The sequence below is a fragment of the Camelus ferus genome, chromosome X (genome assembly GCF_009834535.1).
Source record: "Camelus ferus isolate YT-003-E chromosome X, BCGSAC_Cfer_1.0, whole genome shotgun sequence".
NCBI lineage: Eukaryota > Metazoa > Chordata > Mammalia > Artiodactyla > Camelidae > Camelus > Camelus ferus.
In genome coordinates this window covers 54,707,468-54,721,525 of record NC_045732.1, presented here as the reverse complement: position 1 = coordinate 54,721,525, position 14,058 = coordinate 54,707,468, and positions in this window count along the sequence as shown.

Below are 14,058 nucleotides of genomic sequence, written 5' to 3'. Positions count from 1 at the left end.
CTTCCAATCCAGGAGCATGGGATATCTTTCCATTTTTTAAAGTCCTTTTTAATTTCCTTCATCAATGTTTTATAGTTCTCTGTGCATAAGTCTTTCACCTCCTTGGTTAGAATTATTCCTAGGTATTTTATTACTTTGGGTGCTATTTTAATGGGGTTGTTTCTTTACTTTCTTTTCCTGTTGATTAATCATAATAAAATGTATATGGAACCACAAAAGACCTAGAATTGCCAAAGCATTACTGAAGAAAAAGAAAGAACCTGGAGGAATAACTCTCCCAGACTTCAGACAATACTACAGAGCTACAGTAATCAAAACAGCATGCTATTGGTACGAAAACAGACATATGGACCAATGGAACAGAATAGAGAGCCCAGAAATGAACCCACAAACTTTTGGTCAACTAATCTTTGACAAAGGAGGCAAGAATATACAATGGAATAAAGACAGTCTCTTCAGCAAATGGTGTTGGGCAAACTGGACAGCAGCATGTAAATCAGTGAATCTAGACCACTCCCTTACACCATACACAAAAACAAACTCAAAGTGGATCAGAGACTTAAACATAAGACAAGATACAATAAACCTCCTAGAAGAAAATATAGGTAAAACATTATCTCACATACATAAAAATGTTCTCCTAGGGCAGTCTACACAAGCAATAGAAATAAAAGCAAGAATAAAAAAATGGGACCTAATTAAACTTACAAGCTTCTGCACAGCAAAGAAAACCATAAACAAAACAAAACAACAGCCTACGGGATGGGAGAAAATTTTTGCTAACGATGAAACTGACAAAGGCCTGATCTCCAGAATATATAAGCAGCTCATATGACTTAATAAGAAAAAAACAAACAACCCAATCCAAAAATGGGTGGAATACCTAAACAAGCAATTCTCCAAGGAAGAAATAGAAATGATCAATAGGCACATGGAAAAAATGCTCAATATCACTAATTATCAGAGAAATGCACATCAAAACTACAATGAGGTATCACCTCACACCAGTCAGAATGGCCATCATTCAAAAGTCCACAAATGACAAATGCTGGAGAGGCTGTGGAGAAAAGGGAACCCTCCTACACTGCTGATGGGAATACAGTTTGGTGCAGCCATTGTGGAAAACAGTATGAAGATTCCTCAAAAGACTAGGAACAGACTTACCATATGACCCAGGAATCCCACTCCTGGGCATATATCCAGAAGGAACCCTACTTCAAAAAGACACCTGCACCCCAATGTTCATAGCAGCACTATTTACAATAGCCAAGACATGGAAACAGCCTAAATGTCCAACGACAGATGACTGGATAAAGAAGAGGTGGTATATTTATAAAATGGAATACTATTCAGCCATAAAAATGATAACATAATGCCATTTGCAGCAACATGAATATCCCTGGAGAATGTCATTCTAAGTGAAGTAAGCCAGAAAGAAAAAGAAAAATATTATATGAGATCATGTATACGTGGAATCTAAGAAAAAAAATGACATAAATACAAAAGAGAAACAGACTCATAGACATAGAATACAAACTTGTGCTTACCAGGGGAAGGGATAGACTGGGAGTTTGAAATTTGTAGATACTGACGGGCATATGTAAAATAGATAAACAAGATTATATTGTATAGCACAGGGAAATGTATACAAGAGCTTGTGGTAGCTCACAGTGAAAAAGAATGTGACAATGAATATATGCATGTCAATGTATAACTGAAAAATTGTGCTCTACACTGGAAATTGACACAACATTATAAACTGACTATAACTCAATAAAAAAAGTTAAAAAAAGATATTATGTGAAAACATCATATTAGTATGATGTGTATGAAACTAGAGAATCAAGTGCATAGCTCCTCAATAATTACCCCGTCCTAATGTGAAATCTATTATGTAGTATGTTCAGCTGTTCAACATTATTGTTTTGCTTTAAATATCACATATCAACCTAAACATAGGTCAATTTCCAGATTTCTGATGAAATTTGTTTCAGTAATATCCACTTCTTGCACATAAGCTTGCTTTACATTTGTTGATTGGCAAAGTAATATGTGTATTTGGACATTTTTCCTTCTTTCAGAGAGTTTTAGCATATGAAGAACAAAGCAATAGAAAATTATGGGTTCTATCTTTCTTATTTATAGATGTCAGAATGAAATTATCATTGCTAACATTTAAGATATAAATATAAGTATGCTTTTACTTCCCTCTTCTGCTTCCCAATATTCTTCAGCTTCTATTGATATAATCTTTGATTTAGATACAAATTATTACCATTAATAGTAAAATAAATTAACGTTATTGAGGTATATAATTTATCTTTCAAGAGTTTTCAAAATTTTCTGTTAAGTTAATAACCATATTAGCAAAGAATATTTTGACAAGCTACACTTTATTAGTTTCATTGCTCACCGCCAATTTTTTACACTACATTTCTGTTCTTGAATTATTTATTTTTATTCATCATGTGTTCATCTGAAATACATCTTCCAGTAATTTTAAATAATAATAGGATATATTTCCTGGCTTTGTAGTCTTAAGAATATTTTCACTTGTCAAATAACAAATTTCCCAAGGTCACAAAGCAAATTATTAGTAGACCTTATCCTGAAAACACAAGCCTCTTGATTTTCAGTGCTCCCTTTCTACTACATTACTAAATGTATGTTTCTAGAAGGATAAGGAAAGATGGGAATCTTTTTATGCATGCCATTTATCAGTGCAGTGAAATGGAAAGACATCTAGGTCTAGTGTAAGATTTGAGTTTGTACAAATCACTTAAACATCTCAGAGCCTAGGTTTGCTTGTTTTTCTCTAAAACATGGTTAATAACACCCATTTTATCCATGCATAGGATGGTTAAAGATATCAAATATTATACATAAAGGAACTATGGTTATTTATATATAATTAGTATATGCCAGAAAAAGTCACAATATTTTAGGAATTAACTACCAAATTCTAAATGGTGGACTATCTCTTTGCAGTCCTAAGGAAATGTCAAAGAAATCACACAGCTAGTCCTTCTGATATTCTAAGTAAATTTGAACTGACTTTTCTAACATAGTTTTTGTAAATTCTGTTAAGATTAACAGTTGATAAATACTATTCTTTTTTTTTTTCATTGATATCTCACTAGACTTCCTTTAAAGAGTGAATATCAGATCAGATATGTGATTTCCCTTTTTTGGTCTAAAATCATTTTACATAGAGCAAATTTTTTTCAGTAAATCCAAAACAACTTGACCAAGCAACTTATATTTTGGAAATGTTTAGAATTGAGAAATGAAAGACCAGCAGTGCCAAAATGGTGATTATTTTAGCATGTATAGTGAATAGCAAATAATGTCATTTAAATTGTAAAACATAAGGTCTTGTTTAAAAAAGATAAGCCATATATATTGGCATACTAATGTGAAATTTTCTTTATTAATTACACATATCAACAAAGTAACAAAGATGTCTGACAAGTGTTTCCCAAGGGTCAGCTTGCCCTACAATACTGAATTTCCTTTGAAACCATGAAGGCTATAGTGTGCCAAAAAAGATATTTATCTACTTCAATTTGTGATCTTATAAGCATGCTGAACCAAGAAAGACAACCCATCATGTTTCCACTAAAATTTTAACTACAGACTTTTCAGATTTTATTATGACTCATGAAATGAAATGAATGAGTTCTTTTTTCCAATTGACAATTAATTACTTTTCTTAGTATATGATATTCATTAGTTTTAGAGAGTATAGAGCTTTCAAGAACTGATGACAATAACAATAATAGAAAGAAGTGCCATATGTACTTCCTTCAGCTCTCAGAAACACATTTTAACCCATCAAAGCTGGCAGAAGAGGAGACTGGCCAATATGGTGGAGCAGAAAGACACTGAGCTCACCTCCTCTCATGAGCACACCAAAATCACAACTACCTGCAGGACAACTATTGGTGAAAAATATGGAACCTACCAGAAAAGATCTTCTACAACTAAAGACCTAGAGAAGGAACCACAGTGAAATGGGTAGGAGAGGCAGACTTGCAATAGAGTCTAGTCCCATACCTCTGGTGTGTGATCCATAAACTGGGGAATAATTACATCCCAGGACCCAGCAGAATAGATAGTAACATAAATGAAAGACAACATATTTTTGACAGTCTCCTATTGTGATGAAAATGGTGTTAAAAGGACAATTTTCTCCAAAGAACATAAAGTCATAATCTATATGGTGCTGGTAAATGGCAGGCTCTGAATAAAAAAATTCTACACTACATAGTGATTATCTCACACAAGCTCCTGATGCTTAAAAAAAAATATCAATAACATCTGTATTTTCCAGAAGCAATCCATTTTTAAAACAAAATCAGTGGCTTTCATCATGAAGTTATGAGTAATATAAAAGAGTTCCCAAAAACCCAGATGCTCTTTTCCAATGCTGAACTTGATGTCAGAGATCCCTACAGTTTAGCAACTGTATAGTTGATTCATTCAAGATTTAATTATCTTGTTTGGAAAATGGGGTCCTTATTGAAAACTTTAGGTTGTAGTCAAAGGTTGAAGGTTAAAAACACTAAGTTATACTTAAGGATAAAATGAATTAATGATGTGAAATAACCCATTTAAACTGTAAAAAATTGGCATGGAGATTAAACACTAGGTTATTAAAAAACCAATGGGTCAATGAGGAAATCAAACTTAAAATTAAAAAATACCTTGAGACAAATGACAATAAAAGCACAACCACACAAAATTTATGGGACACAGCAAAGGCAGTGCTAAGAGGGAAGTTTACAGTGATACAGGCCTTCCTTAAAAAAGAACAACAATCTCAAATAAACAATTTAACCCACCAGCTGAGAGAAACTAGAAAAAGAAGAAAAAAAAATCCCCAAAAGGCAGCAGAAGGAAGGAAATTATAAAGATAAGGGAGGAAATAAATAAAATAAAGGTTAAAAAGACCATAGAAAAAATTAACCAAACCAAAAGCTGGTTTTTTGAAAAAATAAATAAAACCGACACACCTCTGGCCAATGTAAAAAAGAAGAAAAAAGAAAGAGCACAAATCAGCAAAATAAGAAAGGATAATGGAGAAATTACAACAAATAAAATAGAAATACAGAATATCATACGAGAGTATTATGAAAAACTATATGGAACCACAATAGATAACCAAGAGGAGATGGACAAGTTTCTGGAAACATACCGCCCACCAAGACTGAATCAAGAAGAAACTGACCACTTGAACAAACTGATCACTAGAAATGAAATCAAATTAGCAATAAAAAAATCTCCCTACAAATAAAAGTCCAGGACCGGACAGCTTCACCGGGGAATTCTACCAAACATACAAAAAAGAACTCATAACAGTCCTTCTCAAACTCTTCCAGAAGATTGAAAGGGAGGGAATACTCCCAAACTCATTCTATGAAGCCACCATCACAATGATACCAAAACCAGGCAAACACATTACCAAAAAAGAGAATTATAGGCCAATATCACTGATGAACATAGATGCCAAAATCCTTACCAAAATATTAGCAAATAGAATCCAACAACACATACAAAAGATTATACATCATGACCAAGTGGGGTTCATCCCAGGGACACAAGGGTGGTTCAACAAGTGCAAATCAATCAATGTAATAGATCACATCAACAAGAGAAAGGACAAAAACCACATGATCATCTCAACAGATGCAGAAAATGTATTTGATAAAATTCAAGACACATTTATGATAAAAACTCTCACCAAAGTGGGTATAGAGGGAACATATCTCAACATAATAAAAGCTATATATGACAAACCTAGAGCCAGTATAGTACTCAATGGTGAAAAATTCAAAAGCTTCCCACTAAAATCTGGGACAAGACAAGGATGCCCACTATCACCACTCCTATTCAGCATAGTCTTGGAAGTCCTAGCCACAACAATCAGACAAAGGAGAGAAATAAAAGGGATCCAAATTGGAAAAGAAGAGGTAAAAGTGTCACTATATGCAGATGACATGTTACTATATATAGAAAACCCTAAAAGGTCCACACAAAAACTACTAGAGCTGATTGAAGAATTCAGCAAGGTAGTAGGTTACAAGATTAACGTTCAAAAATCAGTGGCATTTCTTTACACTAATGATGAATCAAAAGAAAAAGAAAGTAAAGAAACAATCCCCTTTAAAATAGCACCCAAAGTAATAAAATACCTAGGAATAAATCTAACCAAGGAGGTGAAAGAATTGTGTATATGTCCATGAAGGACTGAAAAATTGTGCTGAACACTGGAATTTGACACAACATTGTAAAATGATTATAAATCAATAAAAAAAGTTAAAATAAATAAATAAATAAATACAGTCAAAAAATAAATAAATAAAATGTTTTACAAAAAAAATTTATAAACCATTGATGAAGGAAATTAAAGAATACTTTAAAAAATGGAAAGATATCCCATGCTCTTAGATTGGAAGAATCAATATTGTTAAAATGGTCACACTGCCCAAGGCAATCTACAGATTTAATGCAATCCCTATCCAATTACCCAGGACATATTTCACAGAACTAGAACAAATCATAATAAAATTTATATGGAACCATCAAAGACCTAGAATTGCCAAAACATTACTGAAAAGAAAGAAAGAGGCTGGAAGAATAACTCTCCCAGACTTCAGACAATACTATAGAGCTGCAGTCATCAAGACAGCATGGTATTGGTACAAAAACAGACAAATAGACCAATGGAATGGAATAGAGAGCCCAGAAATCAACCCACAAACTTTTGGTCAACTCATCTTTGACAAAGGAGGCAAGAATATACATTGGAATAAAGACAGTCTCTTCAGCAAATGGTGTTGGGAAAACTGGACAGCAGCGTGCAAAACAATGAAGCTAGAACACTGCCTTATACCATATACAAAAATCAACTCAAAATGGATCAAAAACTTAACATAAGACAAGATACAATAAACCTCCTAGAGGAAAACATAGGCAAAACATTATCTGACATACATCTCAAAAATTTTCTCCTAGAAGAAATAAAAGCAAGAATAAACAAATGGGACCTAATGAAACTTACAAGCTTCTGCACAGCAAAGGAAACCAGAAGTAAAACAAAAAGACAACCTACGGAATGGGAGAAAATCTTTGCAAATGAAACCAACAAAGACTTGATCTCCAGAATATATAAGCAGCTCATATGACATAATAAGAAAAAATAAACAACCCAATCCACAAATGGGTGGAATACCTAAACAAGCAATTCTCCAAGGAAGAAATAGAAATGATCAATAGGCACATGGAAAAAATGCTCAATATCACTAATTATCAGAGAAATGCACATCAAAACTACAATGAGGTATCACCTCACACTAGTCAGTATGGCCATCATTCAAAAGTCCACAAATGACAAATGCTGGAGAGGCTGTGGAGAAAAGGGAACCCTCCTACACTGCTGGTGGGAATACAGTTTGGTGCAGCCACTGTGGAAAACAGTGTGGAGATTCCTCAAAAGACTAGGAACAGACTTACCATATGACCCAGGAATCCCACTCCTGGGCATATATCCAGAAGGAACCCTACTTCAAAAAGACACCTGCACCCCAATGTTCATAGCAGCACTATTTACAATAGCCAAGACATGTAAACAGCCTAAATGTCCATCAACAGATACCTGGATAAAGAAGAGGTGGTATATTTATAAAATGGAATACTATTTAGCCATAAAACCTGACAACATAATGCTATTTGCAGCAACATGAATATCCCTGGATATTGTCATTCTAAGTGAAGTAAGCCAGAAAGAGAAAGAAAAATACTATATGAGATCGCTCATATGTGGAATCTAAAAAAAAAAAACAAACAAAGCATAAATAGAAAACAGAAATAGACTCACAGACATAGAATATAAACTTGTGGTTGCCAAGGGGGCGCAGGGTGGGAAGAGATAGAGTGGGATTTCTAAATTGTAGAATAGATAAAGAAGATTATACTGTATAGCACAGGGAAATATATACAAGATCTTATGGTAGCTCACAGAGAAAAAAATGTGACAATGAATATCTATATGTTCATGTATAAGTGAAAAATTTTGCTCTATACTGGAATTTAACACAACATTGTAAAATGATTATAAATGAATAAAAAAAGTTAAAAAAATAAACTGTAAATAAATAGATAATTTATTTTTTCATAACTCTCATCGTTAATAATTATTACAATATTCAGATATAACAAAAAAGATAACCTAAAATTTTTATGATTAAAAATGGTAGAACAGAAATATTTATTACAAAATTCTTACATAGATATTTATTTTCTTCCTTTTTCTAGCACCGGTTACTTGCAAGATCTAAAAATGTCATTTACATATACTTGATTACTTGTAAAAAAATCCATCTTTATCATTTATTATTTCTTACTTCATCTGCATTTTTCTCTTCCATAGATTGTTTTCATGACAAAATCTCTGGCCACAATTTCATGCTTTAAATTATTTTGAACTTCTTTCATCCTTCATTAGTAAATAATGCCAAATCATTACTTTTTCTTCTCATACATAATGCATCCTTCTCTTTAATATATCTTCCTAATTTTTCCATCCTTATGGACATAAAGAACTAGTTCCTAAATACCTTTTTGTATATACCTTTTAAAATCAAATTTTATTTCCATGACTTTCTCTCTGGTGTGTTGTCCCTCTAACTCATGGAAATACCATACTTCATTTAACCATTTTCTTATTTTATATTTCATACCAAACTATATTTTCAAAATAGTTTTACCTAATATTTCTACAACCTTTTAGAAGTCTTAGTTATCTACTAGTCTTCTTATTTCTGGAATGTATAAACTCAGTAATGGCTGGTAATATGAATGCTTTTGTCTAACTGTTCTTCAGCATCCAGAAGAATGCTAGATGTTTGGAAGGTGTTAAAAGTATTTATATATTGAATGGATGAATGAAGGCTAACATAAAATGTAAAGGGTCAGGAGACTCATTGTCTAGTCCTATGACTTCAACTGCCTAACACAACACTGAGCAAATTATTTAACCACTCTATCTCAGTTTCCTATTTTGTCAAATAGAAATAACAAACTGTGCTCTACTTCATAGAATTATTGAGTTAATAAAATAAATAATGAAAAATAGAAATAATATTTGAAAATCATTTAAAAATACATAATGTATAGTCACTATATATATATATATATATATATATATATATATATATATGTGTGTGTGTGTGTGTGTGTGTATATACACGTATGTATGTGTTACTCATAATATATTCCATACCCAATTCAATTTTTGGTGTGGCATTCAAAAGTAGATACAAGGTAAGAGGAGAGAATCTCTTTCAATAAACATTTACTTTAAAACAATAAAATAATTTTGAAAACTGCCTTCTTACACCCTCTGCAGAAGCCAATAGTGACATGCCTCTAGAATGTTTAATTTATATTCAATAAGGATCAGTTTGAATTCTGATTCTGTATTCTGATCAATTTCTTTTGAACCACACCACAACATAACATAGTTTGACATTTTCTTAACACCTAATAGAGCATTCTCATTATTCCTTATCCAAGTCTCTAATGAAAACATTAAAAAACAGCGAGCCTATGTATTTTCTCCTTGTTGACTAAGAAGCCATGTTCTGGATGCAGCACCCTTACTCCAGTTGTGCGTTCACTTCAGATTATTTGAAAGGCATACGAACTAAAGGACAATATTGCCTAAATATATGACATAGTAAGTTCCAAATGTAATTTACTTCCAAGAGACTCTGGATTCAGCAAGGCACAATGCATACAGTTAATTCAATAGGACGGAGATCATATATAATGTGTTATTTTACACTAAATTCTGGAAGAAGAACCTACACAAGAGTTGAGGAAACAGCCATTTGTCAACTTTATCCAAAATACTCAACTTTCTAGTGTGGGTTTTACTAAAACCAGCCATGATTAGCTAAATGGTGCCCAGTCAGTCAGGAAATAAAAGTGTTTGTAAAGCTAAACACAGAGCCTATGCAGGCATCAAAGTGTGGGTGAGGGTGGTTCTGAGGAGTAAGTGATATAAGGCTAGATATATTCTATAGAAAAAACTGGTATAGTGACAAGAATTAATGTAAATCAGAAGAAAAAATAAGATAGTGTATACAGAATACATGGGTTGGGAGAGAAGTGAGGAGACTTAGGATGCCTTGATGGCTGGTGGGGTGGTAGAGCCTGCTTGGGTTATTAAAAATACAACTTTGATGGAGTGACATCAGCAAGATGGCTGAATAAGATATCCCTTACTCATATCCCTCCATCATCCATCCATGGACAAAAATGCCTTTATGGGAGTTCTGGGATCCAGGTACGAAATTCTAAAGCCCAGTGTGGTCCAAGACTTAGGAGAGCCAATTTGAGACAATAGGCCCTCATCCAGGAGACTGACTCACAAAATGCAGTCCTAGCTACTGACCCAGAGACAGCTCTGTATGCTGAGGACTCAGTTATAGCCCTGTTTAGCTTTGGTCTTGTCACCAGTACCATATGCTAAGGAACCCAAGAGGAATCATGCCCACCTGTGGGAGCCCAAGATTGGGTTAACAAATTGTAACAGACCCCAGCCGCTTGTCTCCTTAAAGAAGAGCAAATGTGCTTAGTAACTGCCTTGCTTGCATAGTTGAGGTTTTAGATAGTACTCTGCTCGTTGAAAAGCAACGACCCAGGCCCTCGGCTATAAACGCTGGGCATGACTGCTGTTAGATAGTCTTCTACCCCCCAAAGCAAGGAACTGACTGGTCTGGTGGTCGGCTTTAACATATCTAGAAGAATGTATCTTGTTCCCCTCTTCCCATGACTTCCCTAAAGATAAACTGTAGGCCCCCAAAGGAACGAGTCTTCGTCTGGAATGGTAAACAAGTTATAAAAAGCTGCAGACTCAGAGGTGAGAAGGCTGGTTACCCAGTGACGGGTAAGATTCCCAGAGGGGGCCAACCTAAGACAGGCACAGCCGCCTGAGTCAAAGAAAAATGTTAAGCAGCTGCTTCTCATACATTCCACCCTGGTAAGCTGTAAGGCTGGCTGATGTCAACACGAACATGATTTACCAAAACATAAAGGGTCTTCTGACCTTGAGCCAAACTCAACAATCTTGATCCCACCCTGTCTTTCCCTAAATTCCTGCATTCCATCACACAACTGTCAGTGATTTCTCCTTTGATCGTACACAATAAATGTGGGAGCATTTGAGAGGTTCGTGGAGTTGGCTCCCAACTCCCTCTCACTCTCTTGACTTTTTCCACAGAGTCTCGAGTAATTCATTCTGTCTCAGTGGGACTTCTGCCAGCCAGAACCCACAACTGGTGATAAACCCACACCCACCTATGCTTTGAGTAATATGCATACAGACCTTGGTCCTGGGTATGGATCCTGAAGTAGCCTGTGAACCAGTTCCAGCCCCTCTTGGCTGTAGTCTGGAAACCCCTGGAGGTAACGCTGACAAAAATCAATTCAACTGTAGATTCTAAAAAGGCTCTGTAACTGGGCTGTAACCCATGAATAGTCCCAGTAACACAGGGACCCAGAAGGACATACTCTTGTCTATGTGCCCAGAGATCTTGAAAGAGCCTTATACTCAGCTCTAAGCTACTCACAGCCACAGTTCACCAGCAGACCTGTCAGCCAAGAGACCAGGCAGGAGACACTCCTGTCTGTGCCCCCAGAGATACTGAAAGGGCATGACACTTGGTTTTAGCCCCTACATAGCCATAATCTGCCAGCATTCTTGTTGATTCAGAGGCCCAGTGGGAGACACTCCTGTTTGCAAGCCAGGAGACCTGAAAAGGCCTCATACCTGGCTCCAACTGCAGTCCACCAGCAGACTTGCTGGCCAAGGGACCTAGCAGGAGATACTTTTAACTATGGCCACAGAGATCCTGAAAGGGCACTGTACTCATCCTAGGTCTTACTGACTACAGTCATGAGCAGTAATGTCCTAGCAATATTTAAAGCAAATATTAACAGAAGTGAGAAATAGACAGAAAAAGAATAATAGTAGGGAAATCCAAAATCCTACTTTCAAAAGTGGATAGATCATACAAACAGAAAATTAATAAGGAAAGAAGGGGCCTGAATAACACTATAGACCAAAAGGTCCTAATAGTCATACACAGAACATTCCATCCAACAGCACCAGAAAATGCATTGTTCTCAAGTTCACATGAAAATTCTCCACGATAGATCATATGTTTGGCAACACAGCAAGTATTAACAAATCTAATAAGATTTAAATCATCTCAAGTATCATTTCCCACTGTGATGGTGTGAAACTGGAAATCAGTAACAGGAGTAAAACTGAAAAAACTCAAAAATATGTGGAAATTTAAAAAAAAAGCACACTTTGAATGAACAGTGGGTCAAAGAAGTAATAAAAAAGGAATTCAGAAAGTATCTTGAGACAAATGAAAATAAAAACACAACATACCAAAACGTATGGGATATAGCAAAAGCAGTACTAAGAAGGAAGTGTATAGTGATAAATGACAACTTTAAGAAAAAAGGTGGGGGGAGGGTATAGTTCAAGTGGTAGAGTACATGCTTAGTATGCACCAGGCCCTGGGTTCAATCCTCAGTACCTCTTCTAAAAACAAACAAACCTAATTACCTCTCCCCACCACCAAAATAAAATAATTAGATAATACAACAATAAATAAATGAAATATTTTTAAAAAAGAAAAAAGAAAGATCTTAAATAAACACCCTGACTTTGCAATTCAAAAAATTAGAAAAGAGATAGTAAATTAAGCCCAACATTAGCAGAAAGAAGGAAATAATAAACACTAAAGAAAAAAACAGATATGAAGAGGACAATAGAAATTGTCAATGAAAATAAAACTTGTTTTTTGAAAAAAATTTACAAACCTTTAGCTAGAATGAAAAAAGGAGAGTTTTAAACAAAATTATAGATGAAAGAGGAGACATTACAACTGATACCACAGAAATACAAATGATTGTTAACAGTCTAATAATAGCCATTATACACCAACAAATTGTATAACATAGAAGAAATGAATATATTCCTAAAAACATACAACCTATCAAGACTGAATCATAAAGAAGTAGAGAATCTTAACAGAATAATAATGACTAAGGAAATTAAGGCAGCAACTAAAAACTTCCCAACTAAGAAAAGTCATGGCCAGATGGCTCTATGGAAGAATCCCATCAAATATTTAAAGCAGAATTAATGCCAACCCTTCTCAAAATAATCCACAAAATTGAAGAGAGGGATCACTCTCAAACTCAATTTAGAAAATCGGCATTACCCTGATACCAAAGCCAGATAAGAACACTACAAGAAAGGAAAACTACAGGCCAATATCCCTGATAAATACATTGATGCGAAAATTATCAACAAAATTTTGGCAAATATAATTCAACAGCATTTTTAAAGGATCAGAAATCATGAGTAGGTGGGATTTGTCTTTGGGATGAAAGAATGATTCAACATGTGTAAATCAACAAATGCTATAAACCACATTAATAGAATGAAGAATAAAATCATTTGATCCTCTTAATAGATGCATAAAAATCATTTGCCCAAATTCAATACCATTTCTTGCTAAAAGCTCTTAAAATTGGGTATAGAAGGAACATAAATCAACATAATAAAGACCATATATGACAAGCCCACAGATAAAATCATACTCAGTGTTGAAAAGCTGAAAGCTTTTCCTCTAAAATCGGGAACAAAACAAAGGCATCTACTGTCAGCATTCTATTTCAACATAGGACAGGAAGTCCTAGACAGATAAATCAGGTAAGGGAAAAATAAATGGCATTCAAATAGGAAGGAAGAAGTAAATTTTCCTCTGTAGAATGAACAATCTTATATACATAAAACCCTTGAACACTCCACCAAAAATTGTTAGAACTAATACATGAATTTAGTAAAGTTGCAGGATACAAAATCAACATATAAAATAAGGTGCATTTCTATTCACTAAAAAGGAAATATCTGTAAGAGAAAAAAATGCATAATAGTATAAAAGAGGAAAATATTTAGGAATAAATTTA